At 44.6% G+C, this 20,959-nt stretch overlaps 1 non-coding gene across 1 annotated transcript; it reads right to left on the minus strand.

Moving 5' to 3' along the window:
* Positions 1 to 5,969: 5,969 nt before the first annotated feature.
* Positions 5,970 to 6,041, minus strand: trnar-ucu. The gene has a single exon. It is a non-coding gene; the product is annotated as a tRNA-Arg (tRNA).
* Positions 6,042 to 20,959: the final 14,918 nt, after the last annotated feature.

A 20,959-nucleotide genomic window follows, 5' to 3' on the forward strand; every position in this document is an offset into this window, starting at 1 on the left:
CCCGAGGCAAACCCGTGATGACAGACCTACCACCCCTACTCCTCACACCAAATCCCCCACTTACTAGTTCCTCTCTCTACATCACAGTTGTTCTGATGATGCTATCTTTCAAAACAGAACCTCTGAAGTGTCTTCCTTTTTCCTCAACTGAGGATCCGCCCCCCCAATGACAGAGCATTCAGCTGTTCCCAACTCATTTTCCACGCTTTTACACTCACCCCTTCCCCTCCCACCCAGAACCACAATAAGGTTCCTCTTGTCCTCATTTTCCATTCCACCAGCCTTCATATTCAAAGGATCATCCTCTGCCTTTTCCACCAACTCCAAGATGATGCCACCATCAAACACATCTTCCCCTCCCCTCCCTTGTCAACATTCCAAAGGGACTGTTCCTGCCACGACACCGAGGTCCACTCCTCTATCGCCCCTCACAACTGATCCCATCCCCATGGACCCTCCTCATGCAACTGCAGGAGGCGTATCACCTGCCCCTTTACCTCCTCTTTCCTCACTGTTCAAAACACAAACGCTCCTTCCAGGTGAAGCAATGATTTCTTGGACTTATTTCAAGTTAGGTTCCGGTTTTGCTGCTCACAGTTTGGCCTTCTCTACATGACCAAATGCAAACTATTCTAGACTTCCTTTTTGTTCTATCCCCCCTCTGCCTTTCAACAGCATAAAACCCATCACATTTCTGCCTCCCTTCAGTTCCAAAGAAGAGCCTTATTTGACTCAAAGCATTAACTCCCTTTCTCTCTCCACAGATGCTGCCAGATCTGCTAATTTTTTCAAACACATTCTATTTTTATTTCATCGGATGGATGATGGCTATACACCCATATACCCAAAGGCCATATACGGTGAATTAGCCACTGGATCATGGCCGCCTGGGCGTCCATCCCTCTGCTACAAGGGCACACGTATGTGAGCTATGAAGATAGCAGTCATTGACATCTGGGAGGCACAGCCACCGATGACTGTGACCTCTGGGGGCTGACTGTTTGGAAAGGCATTGGAAGAGGCAAGTAGAAAAGAAAAGCTTAGCTGGCCGAGAAGAGGGTCCAGAGAAAAAAAGGCCAGCAAAATCGTACAATTTCTCAGCCCACTGTCTTCCTCTGCAGCAAATGATGCAGAGACTGCCATGCCAGACTGGGGTCCTGTACCATGCCAGACAATGCTGAACACAGAGTGGGCCACCACAATGCAAACCATCACATTGTGAGAAGGAAGGCTGCCACAGAGTCTTACAGCTTCTCCATATCCTTGGTTAAAGGTTTAACTTTGTGTTCTTCATTTTGCTTTTCAAAATCCGCGATGGATTGTGCACAGTCAAGACCCTGATTCAGATTTGTGAGGTGTCCAAAGGCTTTACAATTTGTAGCTTTACAATTTGTTTGGTCTGTTTAACTTTGTCAAGAACAACTGTTGCCAATACAAAACTAATATAATTGTTATGTTTTGGCACTGTCTGTTTAATGTCAGGTAAAATGGATTAGTAAAGGAGGTCATGTGACCTGCTTCAAATTCTGCTTGATAACAAGCCTGGGTGGTTTGGTTGCTATGGGGACAAGTGGGGCCAAATCATGAGACTCGCTGAGTAAGGTGTGAAGTTTTAAACCTGTAGGCAACGGCAAGGGTAGTTCTCATAGGGCAGTGTTAGGATCATTGGGTTTTATAAATAGGTATATTTTGAACTATCTGTGTAATTCCAAGATAGAATGGAGTTGGTGGTCTACAGGATAGCTAACCAGCATTTCTACATAGTTACAAGGCCCATGTGATTCATGTTGCCATGGGGATGCGCTTTGGGAAGGGAAGATTCCTTAGGAAGCTATTGTAGTGTACTATTAGAGTTTCTAATATATCCCAGAAACTTATATGCACAAGTCAGTATGCGGCCACCTGAGAGGCAAAGAGCAAAAGATGGAGGCAATCAATCCTGCATCTGAAGCAGAGAAAATGCTGACTCTATTACTCACCATGCAGAATGAAGGTGGGGGCTCATGCAAAGCTTGAAGAGACTATAGGCATGTGGGCTTAAAGGAGGCTAGAAGTTTCACTTGGCTTGGATCAGAGGGAAGGAATCTCTAGTGTAACCCTCACTGAAAGAATGATTAGAAGTTACTCAGTTGGGAAGGGAGGAAAGAAGCAGGCCACTAGGAGTGGAGAATTGCTTTGGACTGGTTCTGGGAGAATTAGTATCTACTCATGGGACAGTATAAAGTATGACTGTATAAAGTAGTGGGAGATCTTTGGTCATGCTAAAAGTTAAATGGAGATTTCTTTTCTGTAGTTTAGTGTATAAGTTGCCTACAAAATAGTGTTTAGTCAAAGTTGCTCTTAGTTTGTTTCTTACAGTAAACGTCTTATTATCTCAAAATTTGAAATCTGTTGTGTGAGCCTTTCAGTCAGTCACTGGAAATTTAAGTGTGTTCCAAAAGTTTGTACAAATTGTAACACAACATTGCCAATTGCTGGCAATCCATCTGTTGGCTTTTGAGTACTGGTGGCTGTGAATTGGAATCCAAGGAGAAACACCCTGTCAAATTGCATCTGGATTTAACAATTTTTGATGCTTTTCTTTAAAACCAGACACCAGACTGTCATCAGGGATTTTAATTGTTAAAACTGACTTTAAACCACTCTATTTACCTTCTAACTCCTGATCTCCACCTCCTTCCATGTTTGCATAATTTATTAATGTCCAAGTCATTAAAGAAATGTTTCAACCAACTAAACATACAAATTGCTATGAAGAGCAATTGAATTTGCCTCATCCTATTTAAATTCAGGGTCACTTTTATCTCCAAGTTTACCGTGATTTAACACTTCAGTTTTCTTTTCCAGGAGATGCAAGTTTAACATTTTTATGTCAAATAAAATCCTCTTTACTGCTTTAAGTATTTCATTGAGGGTATGCTGATGCTTAGCTAAGGAGGCTTGAAACTGCTTTTTATTTGATTCACAAATTTTCTTAATCTCTTTTTGTGTTTTTTCTTCCGAATGAGTTTGAGTTTTATCTAATTCTGTTCCAATAAGAGTGATTGATGCTTTGTTTTGATGTTTAAATTTATATTCAAGAGCGCACATCCTTCCTCACAGACCCAGACTTGGCTTGCCTCAGCTGGACTCTGAACTCAGCTTTTCCACTCTCCTTCAAAGCAGTCCTTTCCTTAGTTCCATCATTAGCTTTGCAAACATATTGTTGCTATCTGCTTTGCCACTTCTGCTCAAGCTTTTCCTGCATTTTTAATTCAAAGGGCTCTAATTCATCTCCGGCTGCCATTAACTTTCCCTTTCAGCCTGATGTTCCAATGTCCTTTCAGAATTAGCAGGCTGAGTTTCTGACTCTTTAAACACATCTTCAGTTCAAACATTGAGCACAGCAGAGGTTTACAGGAAGTCACTGATTCTTTTTAAGTCACTCAGCATTTCCTGTATAACTTCAGTTTCAACAGCCTCAATGGACTTTCCCAAAGTGCCTGGGGACGGCAATACCTTATACCCAGAGAGGTCATTCCCTAACAAGAAATCAATGCCTTAAAAGGGTAAATTAGGAACAAAACTGATAAGTCATATTTAAATTTACTCTTTACAAAGGAGTAGATAAACATTTTTCCATCAGTTCCCCATCTGAGGCTGCGAGGTCCTTCAACAATTGTTCCACTCCTCCTGAGTTTTCCAGATACATTATCACCAGAAAGGCACAGCTCGAAAACCCCCCATTCTCTAAATCTTTAAAAGAGTCTCATTTGTTTTTCAACACAAGCAGTTTTCCCTGCTGCAATACAAGGGTGGCTTTTCTCCCTGCATTTCTGGAACAGTTTTCTTCTGCTTCATGAGCTCCTGTTGAAAGGTGATAAAACAACCACTCAACACCTCAATGGGTTTCTAATTGAGTTTCTTTCCCTTTGGCAATCCTGAGATCACATGTGCACATCTTAAAACTGAGGTATTTATCCAGAAATCACGATCCCCTTTTCATAACTATCTATTTCACTTTAAGTTAAAAGGATATTTTAAAATGTAATCACCTTGTACAATTCAGTGATGATAATGTTAAATTAATTTCAGAGGCTATGTAAAGGCTAATTTTGGGATTTTATAACACTCATCCCATTTTGACTCTTGCTGCCATGTCAGGGATCAAATCCTACTGGAAAACCACAATGATTTTACAAAAGTCTCCTTACTCTGAACATGCTTTGCTTTTTTCACAGTAGATGGTCCCAGTTTGTATTTGACATCTTTGGACAGTGAGAGCTCACAGCACAGCCTGTTGAAATGTGAAGAATTGCTGACAGATAGAATTTAACAATGCAAGCATTCATATGAAAATTGCATTCTTGAAAGTGCTGGACACAGCTAATAACAATCCTACTCATTATTGGATCTTCTCAACCTGAAGTAGAAAGTAAACAAGGCGATGGTTGGAAATTGAACCTAGGTCAGCTACTTGGAAGGCAAACATGCTTACCACTGCACAACTGACAGCAGTGAGTGACATACCGCAGAGTAATTCTGCAACCTGCCCTGAAGTGTGGTATTTTACTCAATTCAAAACATTGATGAATGGAAATAGAATCTTAGAATGATAGAAGAACACAAGGAGGCAAATTGGCCATTCATGACTCTGCCAGCTCTTTGGAAGATCAACTTAGTGATTCCAATTTGTCCCCCCATGTCTGCTGAATTTATTCTCTTCAGGTGCTCATCCAATTCCCTTTTTGGAAACCAGAATTGAATCATCCCCCTGCACACTCTCTGGGAGCGTATTCCAGATGCTAACCAGTTGCCTCATACAAAGGTTTTTCTACATGTCACCATTGTGCCTTTTGCCAATCAGTGTCATCCAGTTCTCAATGCTTCCATCCGTGGGAACAGGTTTGCTCCAGCTACTCTATCTCAAGCTGTCTTGATTTGGACGGTTCTATCCAGTGCCCACACAACTACCTCTCCTCTGAGGAGAACAATGCCAGCTTCTCCAATCCATCTACATAACTGACGTCCCTCATCCCTGGGACAATTTCTGTCATTTTAATCTGTAATTTTTATCAAGCCTTGACATCATTCCTAAAGTGCGGAGTCCAGAAATGGGCAGAAAACTCCAGTGGAGACTGAACCCATGTTTCATAATGCTTCATCATGATTTCCTTATTTTCAGTGTTGTCTGATTTAGACACTTTCACCCATGGGACCAGGTTCTCTCTATCTACCTTCACTAGAACTATATTGCTGTTCCTTCACTGTCACAGGACCAAAAACCTGGAACTCCACCCCCCCCAACAGCTCTGTGGGTATACCTTCATCCCATGGACAGCATACTTCAAGGCGGCAGCTCACCACTACCTTCTCAAAGGCAATTAGAGATGGGCAACAAATGCTGGCCTGGCCAGTGATGCCCACATCCCATGAAAGAATAAAAAAGGAAGGCCACTCATAATTTGGACACTTCTATCTAGTCCACACACAACATTCTGTCCTCTATCCACATAACTGAAATATCTCATTTATGGTACTGTTCTTGTCATTTTAATCAGCCGTCTCCAGAGAGCCTTCGGAAATGGGCAGGATACTCCATTTGAGACTAAACCAGTGTTTCATAATGGTTTATCATAATTTTCTTGCTTTTCTGCTCTATGCCTTGATCCAAAGTCACAATAGACAGGGAAACCAACAGATTGAAGGAAAGAGGCTAACTTTCAAAAATCATGTTCACAAGTTAAATTAATTTAAAGTGTTATGTTAAAAACTTATAATTGGATCTCTATAACACTCCTCTCATTGTATCTATTATTGACCCCTTGAAATCCCCACAGAATTCCTGGCAGTTAGAGTTTAATACAAACATGTATGCGTGGCACTTGGAAATCAGGTTGTTAAAAGGAACCACCAAGCAGCAATGGTCAGAATTGGTTCCAATCAGACTCATTAGTGGATCTCCTCATTCTGAAGTGGAGAGTAAATAATGTGATGACTGGGAATTGAACCCATGTTACCTGCTTAGAAGGCAGCCATGCTTACCACTGCACCATCATCACAATACTATGGTTTTCATTTAAAAGATTATCATCACAATACTATCCTTGGTTTTACAGCTGACCTGAATTAGGGGCTGTGACTGATTTACCCCAATTTTGTTGCTTTGGTTTTCATTTAAAAGATTATCATCTCAATACTATCCTTGGTTTGACAGCTGACCTGAATTAGGGGCTGTGCCTGATTTATCCCAATTTTGTTGATTTGGTTTTCATTTAAAAGATTATCATCACAATACTACCTCCTGCACATTGTCAGGAAGTGCATTCCAGATGTGAACCCTCACTGTGGAAAACATTTTTCCTCATGTCACCATTGATGCTCTTGGCAATCACCTTAAATCAGTGTCTTTTGCTTGGATCATGAGAACAGGTTCTCTCTAACTACACTGCCCAAATCCCTTCATGATATGGACACTTCTATCTAATTGTTTCTCAAATTCCTCCCTCTAAGGAGAACTACAGCAGCTTCTCCAATCCATCAATATAATGAACTTCCTTATCCCTGGGAGCATTCCTGTCAATTTAATCTGCATCCACTATAAAGCCTTGACATCATTCCTAAAGTGCGCTGCTCAGAATTTGGCACAATACTCCAGTTGAGACTTAACCAGTGTTTTATAATGGTTCATCACAACTCTCCTGGTTTTTTACTTTTTGCCTCAATCAAAAATCTTGATAGGCAAGAAAATCAAAGAATTAAAGGAAGGAAACGAATTTGCAGAAAAATGTTCACAAGTTAAATTAATTTAATTTAAATTAAAAGAGCGGCTTAACTTCTGAAATGCACTCCCAGAGAATGCATAAGATGAAGATTTAATTGTAGTTTCCTAAAGGGAAGAGCATCTGAAAGAATAAATTCCATGGACATGTGAAAACGGTGGGACAGGCGGACGGGCTGAGTGGATGTTGCTAATAATCTCCTCGTGTGCCATAACCCTCCTATCATTCCACATATGACTCTATTTCAGTATATTAATGTTTTGAATTGAGGAAATTATGGCAATTCTGGGCAAGCCTCCCTGACGCTGTACTTTGCTGTATGGTGGTGGTAACCATGGTCAGCTCCCAAGCAGTTGACCTGGGTTCAATTCCTAGCCATTGTATTCATACAGATCTGCCATTCAGGGCTAGATATTCTCTCCCTAATGCTCATGAGGCAAATTAAAGTCTATCTTTATCCAATTCTTTGGATGGAGGATCTTTCAATGTAACAAACTGTGAGCATGCAGAAATCATGCTATGCTTTTGTGGCTCTAGTTGCCATATTCCAGTAAGTAAAGAGTATAAATGCCCCTAAGCTTTTTTGAAAAGCCACGGAGAGAAAAGGTAAGTGTGCAAGCAGGGAGGACGTGTAAGGTAAGGTGTAGGGTGGGTTGGGTAAGTGGGTAGGGTGGTTATGGTAAGTCGATAAAGGGTAGGAGGGTAAGGGAGTAAGGTGGGTGAAGGGATAGGGTGGGAGATGTAAGTGGGTAAGGGTGGAAGGGTGGCAGGTGGCAGGTGGCTGGATTGGTAGGTGGGTAGTCAGGTCAGGGTGGGATGAGTTGTCAGATCAGGGAGCTAGTCAGGTTGTGTTGATGGGGATCAGGTGGTAGGGGCCGCTAATCAGGCCAGGTCAGTGGGACTTGAGTTGGGGGCAGCGGGTGGGCTAGTCGGGTTAGGTTGGTGGGGGTTTGGTTTAGGGCTACTCAGGTGAGGTAAGGGGATGTGCTCAGGAGGAAGTTGGGATGTCATGGGAGATAGTTGGGGATCAGTGTGAGAGATTGGTGGGGGGCGGGGGGGTGGTTTCAGTCGTTTAATTACACAGAAGCTGGACTTGGATTTTTCTGTCTTACATTTCCTGGGTAACGATCTAGGGGCCGCCCAAAATCTCTGACTCTATCTCAGAGTTAGAGACTTTCTTGGAACGTCCTGGAGAGCAGGGGAATCGCGCATAGAAAGTTCAAGCATCCTGGGAAATTCCCACTGGGTCTTTGCAGTTGGGACATCCTAATCTTGATAGGACCCCATAGCACATCTTCCGGATACATCCTGTCTCCGAATATCTGGAGACTGGAAGATCTGGTTGAGAAGATCCTTTAATGAGTCTGATTGGAACCGGTTCATTGAATAAGACACCCAGGTGTTTTCTCAATAAGATGATGGTCCAAGTCGCACATTATGCTTGGTAAAGTCTATCTGCCAGCAACTCATCACAGGTTAAAAGATGATGCTGGTCTTGAAGTTCATGCAATTATCTTTCATTGTTCAAAACTATCAAATGGTTGCTGATACAATCAATGGCAAATAGAGCAGTCGATGTTCAGATAAAATTGAAATCTATCTGGTTTAAATATTGCAATAAACTCTGATTTGGATTTGTAAAATCATTGGGGATTTCCAGTCGAAGATTGGGAATTGGTTCCTGACAAGGCAGCAACAGACAAAATGGGAAGGGTGTTATACAATCCGAAAATTAGATTTTATGGAACTTCCAAGATTAATTTAACTTGTGAATGTTTCATTGCAACATTGGTATCCATACAAACATATGGATGCATGAGATAGGAGTAGAAATAGTCCAATTGGCCCCTTGAGCCTGCTCTGCCATTCATTAAGATCATGGCTAACCTGTTTGTGTTTCATATTCCACATTCCCATCTGCCTGATAGTCTTTGATTCCCTTGCTTAACAAAAATCTACAACCTCTGCCTTAAAAATATTCAGTAACCCCACCTCCACCACCTTTGGAAGCAAAGTCACACAGCACTCAAAGAAAAAAAAAATCTCCTCATCTCTGTCCTAAAAGGGCAACCTCCAATTTTAAAACAGTGCCCCCTAGTTCTGGACCCACCCACAAGAGGAAACAACCTTTCCACGTCCACCTTGTCGAGGCCGTTCAGGATCTTGTATTCTTTAATCAAATCACCCCTCACACTTCTAAACCCCAGTGGAAACAAGCCCAGTCTGTCTACTCTTTCTTAAGGCAACCTGCGCATTCCAGCTATCAATCTAGTAAACCTCTTCTGAACCGCCTTCAACCCAATTACATATGAACATACAAACATACGAAGTAGGAGCAGGAGTAGGCCACTCGGCCCCTTGAGCCTGCTCCACCATTCAATAAGATCATGGCTGAACTGAATGTAACCTCAACCCCACATTCCTGCCTACCCCGATAACCTTTCACCTCCTTCTTAAGCAAGGATTTATCTAGCTCTGCCTTAAAAATATTCAAAAACTCTGCTTCCACCGCCTTATGAAGAACAGAGTTCAAAAGACTCACAATCCTCTGAGAGAAAAAGTTGTTCCTCAATTTTGTCTTAAATGAGCAACCCCTTATTTTTAAATAGTGACCCCTAGTTCTAGATTCTCCCACAAGAGGACCTCTCAGGATCTTAAAGGTTTCAATTAAGTCTCCTCTTACTCTTTAAACTCCAGCGGATATAAGCCTAATCTGTCCAGCCTTTCCTCATAAAACAACCCGCCCATTGCTGGTATTAGTCTGGTAAACCTTCACTGAACTGCTTCTAATGCAATTACATCTTTCTTTAAATAAGAAGACTAGTACTATACACAAAACTCCAGATGTGGTCTCACTAGTGCCCTGTACAACTGAAGTATAACCTCCCTACTTTTGTAATCAATTCCCCTCACAATAACACTCTATTAGCTTTCCCAATTACCTGATGTGCCTGCATTCTAATCTTTTATGATTCATGCACTAAGACACCCAGATCCCTCTGAATCTCAGAGCTCTGCAGTCTCTCACAATTTACATAATATGCTTCTTTTTTATTCTCCATGCCAAAATGAACAATTTCACATTTTCCCACATTATTCCTCCATCTGCCAGATCTTTGCCCATTCACTTAACCTGTCTATATCGTTCTGTAGCCCCCTTACATCCTCTTCACAATTTACTTTCCTACCTGTCTTTGTGTTGTCAGCAGATTTAGCCATCATTCCTTCGGTCCCTTCATCCAAGTCATTTATATAAAATCTAAAAAGTTGAGATCACAGCACTGACCCCTGTGGCACACCACTCATCACATCCTGCCAACTGGAAAAAGACCCACTTATGCCAACTCTCTACTTCCTGCTAGCTAGCCAATCTTCTATCCATGCCAATATGTTATGCCTTACACCATGAGCTTTTATTTTCTGTAATAACGTTTGATGTGGCACTTTATCAAATGTCTTCTGGAAATCTAAGTACAGTACATCCTCCAGTTCCCCTTTATCCACAGCACATGTGGCTCCTTTGAAGAAGTCCAGTAAATTCATTAAATATGACTTCCCTTTTACAAAACCATGTTGACTCTGCTCGATTGCCTTGAATTTTTCTAAGTGCCCTGCTATAACATCTTTAATAATAGGTTATAACACTTTCCCCATGACAGATGTTAGGCTAACTGGCCTGTAGTTTCCTACTTCCTGTCTCCCCCCTTTTTGAATAAAGGAGTTATATTTGCTATTTTTCAATCTAATGGAATCTTCCCCGAATCTAGGGATTTTTGGAAAATTAAAACCAGTGCATCAACTATCTCACTAGCCACTTATTTCAAGATCTTAGGGTGAAATCCATCCAGACCCAGGGGTTTGTCAGCCCGCAGCCCCAATAATTTGCTCAATACCATTTCCCTGGTGATTGTAATTTTCTCAAGTTCCTCCCTCCCTTCCATTTCCAGATTTACAGCTATTTCCAGGATGTTACTTGTGGCGTCTCCAGTGAAGACCGAAGCAAAATACCTGTTTCATTCATCCACCATCTCCCTACTTTCCATTATCAATCCCCAGATGCACTCGCTATAGGACCAACGCTCAATTTGTTAACTCTTTTCTTTTTAAATATCTATAGAAACTCTTACTATCCGTCTTTAAGTTGCTCGCTAGCTTTCTCTCATACTCTGATCTTTTCCTCTGTATTAATCTTTCTGTCATTCTTTGCTGTTCTTTATATTCTTTCCAATCTTCTGAGCTGCCATCTGTCTTTGTGTAATTACATGCTTTTTCTTTAAGTTTTACACTGTCTTTAACTTTTGTAGTTAACCACAGATGTTGGGTTCTCCCCTTGGAATTTTTCTTTCTCATTGAAAGTATATATTCTGTGTATTCTGAAATATCTCATTAAATACCTGCCACTGGATTTGTATTGACATATCCTTAACTTCATTTGCCAGTTCACTTTAAGCTAGCTCTGCTTTCATGCCCTCATCATTGCTCTTATTTAAGTTTAAAATACTAGTCTGGATGCATTTCTTTCTCCCTCAAAATGAATCTAAAATTCAATCATGTTATGATCGCTGCTACCTAGGGGTACATTCATTAGGAAGTTATCAATTAATCCTATCTCTTTGCTCAATACCAGGTCTGGTATAGCCTGCTCTCTGGTTGGCTCTAGAATCTGCTGTTCTAAGCAACTATCCCAAAAACATTCTATGAACTCCTCATCTACCTTACCTTTGCCCATCTGATTTCTCCAGTCTATATTTAGATTAAAAGCCTCCATGATTCTTGCTATACCTTTCTGACAAGCCCCCATTATCTCTTCTTTTATACCCTGTCCTACTGTGTCGTTACAATTATGGGGGCCTGAACACCAGTCCCACAAGTAACTTCTTGCATTTATCATTCCTCATCTCAAACCAAACTGCTTCTACACCCCTCTTTAATGTGCTAATACCATCATTAATTAACAGAGCCACCCCTCCACCTTTTCCTAACTCCCTGTCCTTCCTAAACATCACATACCCTTCAATATTCAGGTCCCAATCTTTGTCATCTTGTAGCCATGTCTCTGTAAGACTATCAGGTTGTACTTATTTATTTCTATTTGCGCTATCAGTTCATCTGTTTTGTTTCGAATGCTACATGCATTTCGATACAGAGCCTTTAGTTTTGTCCTTTTATTATTTTTGTAGTGTTTAGCCTTATCTGCCGATTTATTCTTAGATTTGTACTCTCTGTCTCTTCCTGTCACAGTCTGTTTATCATTTCCCATGTTAATACCTGTCGCTCTTGCCTTGCCTCTACGCTTTGGTTTACCACACCTTCCCAAATTTGATTGCTTGCCTCCACTATTCAGTTGAAAACCCTCTCTACTTCCCTAGTTAGGTAGCTGGTGAGGACACCATCCCCAGCACAGTTCAGATGTAGACCATTCCAGCGGAGCAGATCCCACTTTCCCCAGTACTGGTGCCAGTGCCCCATAAACCGGAACCCACTTCTCTCACATCAGTCTTTGAGCCACACATTCATTTCTCTAGTCTTATTTGTCCTATTCCAATTTGCACGTGGCTCAGCTAATAATCCAGAAATTATTACCTTTGATGTTCTGCTTCTTAATTTGGTGCCTAGCACATCTCACTGACTATGCAGAGCCTTCTTCCTCACCCTGCCTATGTCATTGGTCCCTTCATGGCCATTGGATCCTCTCCATTCCATACAAGTTACTTTCCAGCTCAGGGCTGATGTCCTGAACCCTGGCACCAGGCAGGCAACACAGGCTTCTGGACTCAAGCTTTTTGCTCCAGAGAACAGTGTCAATCACCTTGACTATTCTGTCCCCTACTACCACTACATTCCTTTTTGCTCTCCCCACTTGGATGGCTTCTTGTACCACGGTGTCATAGTCAGTTTGCTCATCCACCCTGCAGCCCCCATTCAAACAAGCTGAAAGATCCTCAAACTTATTGGTCAATTGAAGAGGCTCACATTCCTGCCCTTTGGGTCCGCTTAGCTGCCTCACTTACAGTCACACCCTCCTGTCCCTGGCCACTGACCAAATCAGCAGACTCTATCCTAAGTAATGTGACTCCCCTCTCACCAAACTCCAAGTCTTCACTCAGTTAATCAGCTGCACTCCATTTGCTAAGACTGCACTAAAGAGCCTTGAATTTATAGTAAACTGAACTGGGGCTACAGTAACCAGATTCAACCAGTTAGCTAATTAACTATTCATGCCTACAGCTGAGAGTGAGTTTACTCTATCTAAACTGCAAGAAATAAAGAACTTAGCCCGCTTACACAGTACTTTCCAGTTACTGCTAATTACAGACTCGATTAGATTTTAAGAGCAACATTTAAGAACAAAATTAACACTTAAAATTCCCCTCTCACCAAACTCCAAGGGCAGAATTTTCTGGATGATGTGCCGGTGGTGGACCCCGCACGTCAGCGCTTAAAATGGCGCGCAATGATATTGGGCGAGTGTCCCGACGTCATCGCACGCTATTGTAATATTTAGCTGGGCAGGCGCACGATGAAGTGTGACGCGCACCCGCCATAATTAAAGGGCTTGTTAAGGCCCTTAACTTGGCAATCGATGCCAATTTTAAGGCACTCGCGCAATCTTTGGCTCAACGCACAGGCACAACAGGCAGGCGGGTAAGTGACTTTTTAACAAAACTCATCCATGGGTGGGATATGTGGGCTCAGAGGAGTTGTAAATGTTTCATGTGAAGTATTTATTGCAGCAAGTGTTTTAAACTTGCCTGTGTGATTGGGAGCAGTTCAGATCGATTTCCAACAGCTTTCTCTGTACTTTGAAGTTTCAGCTCACCAGTCTGCAGACTGTAATCTTTATCGTGCCTGCAGCTTTCCGGAGGCCTCCATTTAGCCTGGGAATGGGTTCTGACATCTCCACTGGAGGCAGCTCCTCTGAGGAGGAAGGGAGGGCTAGAATATGGAGGAGGCCAGGAGTGGACAATCAGCCTCTAGGGGAGCCACCTTTGGGAGGCCAGGTGCAGGCACAAGGGGCACAGGGCCGAGAGGTTGTTCAAGGTGGAAGGGGCCGCAGAAGATGCCACTATCCTGCTGCCAGGGTATACAAGCGGCGAAGCAGCTATCTCAATATGTCTGAGGTGCAGTGCCAAAGGAGGCTCCGAATTTCAAGAGAAACAGTCAACTACGTCTGTCAGATGATTGGCCCTGAGATATTCCCTAACTGTTTGGGTGGACACCCTATGCCAGCAGCTCTGAAGGTCACAGTTGTCCGTCACTTCTATGCCTCTGGTCCCTTCCAGAGCTCGGTGGGTAACCTTTGCGGTGTCTCCCAATCAGCTGTCCACACTTGTGTCAAGCAGGTTACAGATGCTCTGTTCAGGCATGCATAGACCTTCATCCACTTCCTCTGAGACCAAGCAAGTCAGACACAGTGATCCGGAGGCTTCGCGGCCATTGCTGGCTTCCCCCGTGTCCAGGGTGCTATAGACTGTACACATGTGGCCATCAAGTTGCCAGCAGGTGAGTCTGGTGCCTTCATCAACAGGAAGGGCTTCCACTCCATGAATGTGCAGATGGTGTGTGATCACAGGATGCAGATTCTGCAAGTCTGTGCAAGGTACCCAGGCAGCTCCCACATTGCCTACATCCTCGGACACTCCCAGGTGCTGGGGCTCTTCAGTGTTCCGGCTCAGCTGGATGTTTGGCTGCTGGGCGACAAGGGCTATCCCCTGTGAAGGTGGCTCATGACGCCTCTCCGCCATCCAAGAACAGAAGCTGAGGAGCGGTACAATAGGAGCCACGGCACCACAAGGGCTGTGGTGGAGAGCGCCATCGGTCTTCTCAAGATGCGCTTCCAATGCCTGGACCGCTCGGGGTGGGGGGCACTCCAGTACCCCCCAGATTGCGTCTCTGTGATAGTGGTAGTCTGCTGCACCCTGCACAATCTTGCGCTGGAAAGGGGGGACGCAGTTGACGATGAAGACCTTGACACACTGGTTGAGGCTGCACATGATGAATCCAGCAGTAGCTCAGAGGATGAGGAAGCACAGGGCGATGATGAGGGGCAGCACGCCCACCCGCTATTACACCAAGGAGGCAGGGACACCCGGGACAATTTAATCTAATGAACCTTCAGCTAACTCCACACACATGGATCTGCAGGACCAGCATTACCTGGCAGATCCACACATGGCACTTATGTGCTACATCTTCCACCTCATCAACTGCAACTAAGGGCTTAGTACAGAAACATCAATGTCCACTCAGACACTCATGATATGTCTGTGAAACAGACAAATGCAGCACAAAGGAGATACCCTCAGCCATGGTAACAATTGTGGGCTTTATTTCAATCCATCAGACGGTGTCACAAAAAACAGAACAAAACGTTGCTCTGACGTTGACAAAAATAAATTCCCTAATCTAGGGCCAACAGGAAAGCACCAATGAGAAACCTGTGGAGTGCCTAACCTTTGCTTATGTTTGTGGGTGCTACGTCTAGGTGCCGCCCCATCGCTTGGAGTGGCTTGTGAGACAGCCTGCTGACTCTGCTGTCCTGTTGGCCTTCATGACATTGGCGGATGTCCTCTGGCCCTTGGAGCCCATGCTGGAACCAGAACTGACACCTCCCCAGTTGTCACAGCCTCAACAGAAGAAACGTTGACTGGCAAAGGGGCAGAGGAGCTGCTGCCCTCAACCAGAGCATCCTGAGAGGAGCTCACAGCGACGACTGGCAGCTGCTGCGCCGATGTGAGGTCACATTGGATCTTCCTGCTCACCGCAGATGGATGGATACTGAGCTGGGACATTTGGTGCCCGGAACATCTCCCACATTGAGAATGACCACCTGTGGCCATTAGCACTGTGAGGGCTTGCAGATCAGAGCGTAACCCAATCAGATGATTCTCAATCTGCTGGGAGCCCCTCTCCATGAGAGTTGCCAATCTCTCAATGGAGGAAGCCTGACGCTTGACGTGAAGCTCATGCCATCACTGACAATCTTCCTGGATTTCTCCAACGCAGAGACCAAGTGAAGCACACTGTCTTGCAACACTGCCAGATGCTCCCACGCACCCGGCTGCTTGTCCTGAAGCCGCAGCATGGCAGACATCTCCAGAGGCACATCATCACTGCCCGACTCAGCATGTGCCTGGTCCCCTGCAGTCCTCCAGCTGCTGGCACCATCGGCATTCTCTGTCCGTACCATCTCCTCCAGCGATTGTGAAGTGCCCTCTCCACGGTGCCCCAGAACACCAGCTGACATTATATTCCCCACCGATGTGGTAGTTGCTGCGCTGGTGCCTGGCTCACTGAAATGATGTGATGCTCGTGCCAATTGACGCCCCTCAGGTGTGGAGGGGGGTCTCTGGACGCCCTCCTGGCGGCCATGCGGTGGTGATGCTGAAATTAACAACAAGGACAGTGCATCAGTTAGCGTTCAGTCAGTAACACCTTTCATCCCTTTCCTCCCCGGCTCCTAATGCGCTCAACCTTCAAGAACCTTTGGAGACGAACATTGATGGAGTGGTAAATAGTCAAGAGGAGGCCCAAACATTACAGGCTGGTCAGATGGCCTAAGAAATGCCACATGAAATGTTATGTGGAAAGTGTGAGTTTATGTATTTGGTCAAGACAAGCAAGGTACGGGAATACAGGAGAAATGGTAGGACCATGAAAAGTAAGGACGATTACAGGGACCTTGCTGGGCAGACCTGTTAAAGTAGCAGAACAGGAACATAAGGCGTTTAACAAGGTAAAAGCCAAACTTGCCTTTATTAGCTGAGGAATAGAATGTAGGAAAAGGGAGGTCATGTTGCAAGTGCAGAAAACACTGTCGAGGCCACAGCTGCATTCAATTGTGACCCACACTTCATGGGGGGGATGGCATTGGAGTGGAGGGAATGCAGAGGTACCTGACCTGGATGCATGCTGGCCTGGAGAGTTGAAGTGATGGGGAAACATTGCATATACTTGTGACATTTGCCGTGGAGCACAGGAGATTGACAGGTCACATTATTGACCTTCATACCATTATGAGGGGCATAGACTAGGTGGACAGAAGGCAACATTTCCCCTTGGTGGAGGGATGACTAATGTGGTGGCATTTATTTAAGTTGAGTGTCATGAGGTTGACAGGTGAGGTGCTGAGGACCTTTTGGACAGAGTAATGTGGGACGCACTGGCTGAAAGGGTGGTGAAGGTACAAAACCTCCTAAGATGCAATAAGTATTTGGATGTGCAGCAGCGATGCCATGGAGATAGTGGTCAGAAATGGGATAGGGTGCTAGAGACACACATCTTCAAGGGGCCGAAGGTCCTTTGTGTATGACCCACCCGTCTGACTGTATCAGTCTATGAATGAGCAGTGTTGCTGCATTAAGGATTGCAGCAATCATCAGTGCTTTGGATGGTGGGGAGACAGAGTGGATGGGACTGTGGCCCTCAAATACCTGGCCGCTGCACCCCAGCCTCACCAACCGACCTGGCCGCTTGGCTTCTTTCTAGCTCCATGGCCTGTTCTTCGAAGTGGGTCAGTGTGTGCAGCACGGCCTGGCCATCACCAGTGTGCAAACGCTCTTTGGTGTTGTGTTCAGTTTTCACCTGCAGAACAGAGAACACAATTTATTGGGGCAGCTTGCTCATGCACTCTGCACCCGCACGCCACACCCCAGCCACAGTGGCCCATTTGAAGCCTCCAGCAGCTCCTGTCCACACTACTGGTGATCAGTCACCAGAAGATAGTACGGCTGCTCCCAACCCCCTCCCCCAACGGCCACCTTGGACATATTCGGCGTCCATCGCTTTGAATAACACACGGGTCTTAGCACCCATGACAAGGAGGCGCAACTAGGTGCGGTGCCGAGGCCAGCACATGGCTCTTGGCCGCGACATCTTGAGGTTCCCCTTCCACCATCTCATCACCATCAATAAGACATGTGTTGGAGCTCTGAGTATGTGTCTAGCTGCCTCCCCTGCAGACTACTCAAATGTGACAAACACCAACATATGCTGCAGGGAGAACCCATCTTCTCCTCAACCACTAAGGCTGATGTAAGCATGGTCACTATCTGTTTGCCCACCCAGCGTGCGCCAAATGCCCAATGCAGTAAGGACACTAAGACATGGGTGGGGGGCCTCAAAGGCTAAGGCTACCTGCTGGGTAAAATGGCCAAGGCTGACATGGTACTCACCCTTCCAGAGCGCAACAAATCATTGAAGCGCTTGCAGCACTGTGTTTCTGTGCGCCACACAGCATCTTGAGAGCTTACAGCCTCCGCCACCTCCTGCCACGCCTGCCTGGTCACATGGGGGGCCCTTCTCCTCCCAATCTCGGAAAACAGGACCTTTCGCTGTGCTGCCACCTCCTTGAGAAGGGCAGCAAGGCAGGCATCAGAGAAGTGAGGGGCACATTGGCCCCCCGCTGGCCTACCCTGCCACCTGCCCTCCTCCTCTGGCCTGCCCTCCTCCGGAGCCTGCAGACCCCCTGCACCTGTCATTGGCCATGGCGATCAGCCTAAAGGAGGCTGCCTGGCCTTTCTTTATATAGACTGCTGGTTCCCCATTGGACCCAGCAGTCTGTACACGCTCGCCGCAATTTTTAAAATCCGACTCTCCAAGGGAGGGTGAAATGCGTTGGGTGGACCTTAATTGGCCCGCCCGCACAAAATAGCGGCACAGCCCGCAATGCCGGCAGCGATTGGCTCCGTGCCCGCCCGCCCGCGATTAGGTCAGCCCCACCTGCCTGACGAACAGAAAATTCAGCCCCAAGTCTTCACTCAGTCAGCTACACTCTGTTTACTTTTTGATGGCTTAAATAAGGAGGTCGGGGATTTGTGCTCAGTCCCCTATTATTTGTCATTTATATAATTGGCATAGATGACTATGTGGGGGGTAGGGTTAGTAAGTTTGTGGATGACACAAAGATTGGCCGGGTGGTTAACAGTGAGGTTGAGTGTCTTGGGCTACAGGAAGATATAGACGGGATTGTCAAAGGGGCAGATAAGTGGCAGTTGGAATTTAACCCAGAAAAGTGGGAGGTGATACACTTAGGAAGAAGTAATTTGACAAGGAAGTATTCAATGAACGGCATGGCACTAGGAAGTTCTGAGGAACAAAGGGACCATTTAAGTTATGAAGAGAGGTTAGATAGACTTGGGCTGTTTTCATTGGAGCAGAGAAGACTGAGGAGCGACTTGATCGAGGTGTACAAGATTGAGGGGCATGGACAGGGTGGATAGGGAGCAGCTGTTCCCCTTAGTTGAAGGGTCAGTCACGAGGGGACATAAGTTCAAGGTGAGGAGCAGGAGGTTTAGGGGGGATGTGAGGAAAAACTTTTTTACCCAGAGGGTGGTGATGGTCTGGAATGCACTGCCTGGGAGGGTGGTGGAGGTGGATTGCCTCACATCCTTTAAAAAGTACCTGGATGAGCACTTGGCATGTCATAATATTCAAGGCTATGGGCCATGTGCTGGTAAATGGGATTAGTAGGTAGGTCATTTGTTTCTCATATGTCAGCGCAGACTCGATGAGTCAAAGGGCCTCTTCTGCTCTGTGTGATTCTGTGATTCTGTGAAACTGTACACAATATTCGAGATGTAGTCTCACCAATGCCCTGTTTAACTGAAGCATAACATCCTTACTTTTATGTTCAATCGCTCTTGTCATAAAGGATATCATCCCTTTAGCCTTCTTAATTACTTACTGTGCCTGCATACTAACATTTTGTTACTCATGCACTAGAAAACCTATGTCCCTCTGCACCTCTGAATTCTGCAGTTGTTCTCCATTTAAGTGACACTCTGCTTTTTATTCTTCCTGCCAAAGTGCACGACTTCACATTTTCACACATTATACTCCATCTGCCAGATTTTTGCCCACTCTTAACCTAGCTCTATCTGTCCACAACATCCCTATATCCTCTTCACAACATACTTTCCTACCTATCTTTGTGTCATCTGCAAATTTAGCTACCATGTCTTCACTCCTCTAGTCTAAGCCATTAACATAAATTGTAAATCACAGACCCCTGTGGGACTCCACTCGTCACATCCGGCCAGTCAGAAAAAGACCCATTTATGCATAACCTCTGTTTCTGCCTGCCAGCCAATTTTCTATCCATTCTAATATGATACCTCCTACACCATGAGCTTTTATTTTCCCAATAACCTTTGATGTAGCACCTTATCAAATGCCTTCTGGAAATCTAAGTACAGCACATCTACAGGCTCCCCTTTATCCACAATGCATCTTACTCCTCTGAAGAATTCCAATAAATTGGTCAAACATGATTTCCCTTTCACAAAACCATGCTGACTCTTCCCGATTACCTTGAGTTTCCCTAAGTGCCAAGCCATAACCTCCTTAATGATTGATTTAACACCTTCCCCACAACAGACATCAAGCTATTAACTGGTCCATAGTTTCCTGTTTTCTGCCTGCCTCCCTTCTTAAATAGAAGGGCTGTATTTGCTACTTTCCATTCTGACAGAACCTCTCTAGAATGTCGGGAGTTTTGGAAAATTAACACCAACGCATCTACTACCTCATTAGCTATTTCTTTTAAGACCCTAGGATGAAATTCATCTGGATCCGGACATTTGTCAGCCCACACCGCCATTAGTTTGTTCAGTATTACTTCCCTAGTGATTGTAATTTCACCAAGTGCCCCTCTCCCTTCCACCTCCTGATTTACAGATATGACTGGAATGCTTTTGGGTCCTTTTTAGTGAAGACAGAAGCAAAGTATCTGTTCATATCTTCTGCCATTTCTTTATTATCTACTATTAACTCCCCATTGTCACTCTCTAGATGACCAACAATCACTTTACTTACCCTTTTCCTTTTTAAATGCCTGTAGAAACTCTTGCTATCCATTTTTACATTTCCAGCTAGTTTGTTCTCATGCTTTAATTTCTTACTCCTAATTAGCCTTTAAGTTATTCTCTGCCATTCTTTATATTCTGACCAGCCATCAGACCTGCCACTCATCTCTGCACAGGTATATGCTTTTTCTTTAAGTTGATACTTTCCTTAACTGCTTTAGTTAACCACAGACGGTGGGTCATCCCTTTAGAATTTTGCTTTTTAGTAGAAATATACTTATTCTGAGTATTCTGAATTATTCCCTTAAATATCTTTATTGACCTATCCCCTAGCTTGGTATCCCAGTTCACTTCAGCTAGCTCAGCTTTCTTGTCCATATAGTTGCCCTTAAT

This window comes from Carcharodon carcharias, chromosome 14, assembly GCF_017639515.1.
Source record: "Carcharodon carcharias isolate sCarCar2 chromosome 14, sCarCar2.pri, whole genome shotgun sequence".
NCBI lineage: Eukaryota > Metazoa > Chordata > Chondrichthyes > Lamniformes > Lamnidae > Carcharodon > Carcharodon carcharias.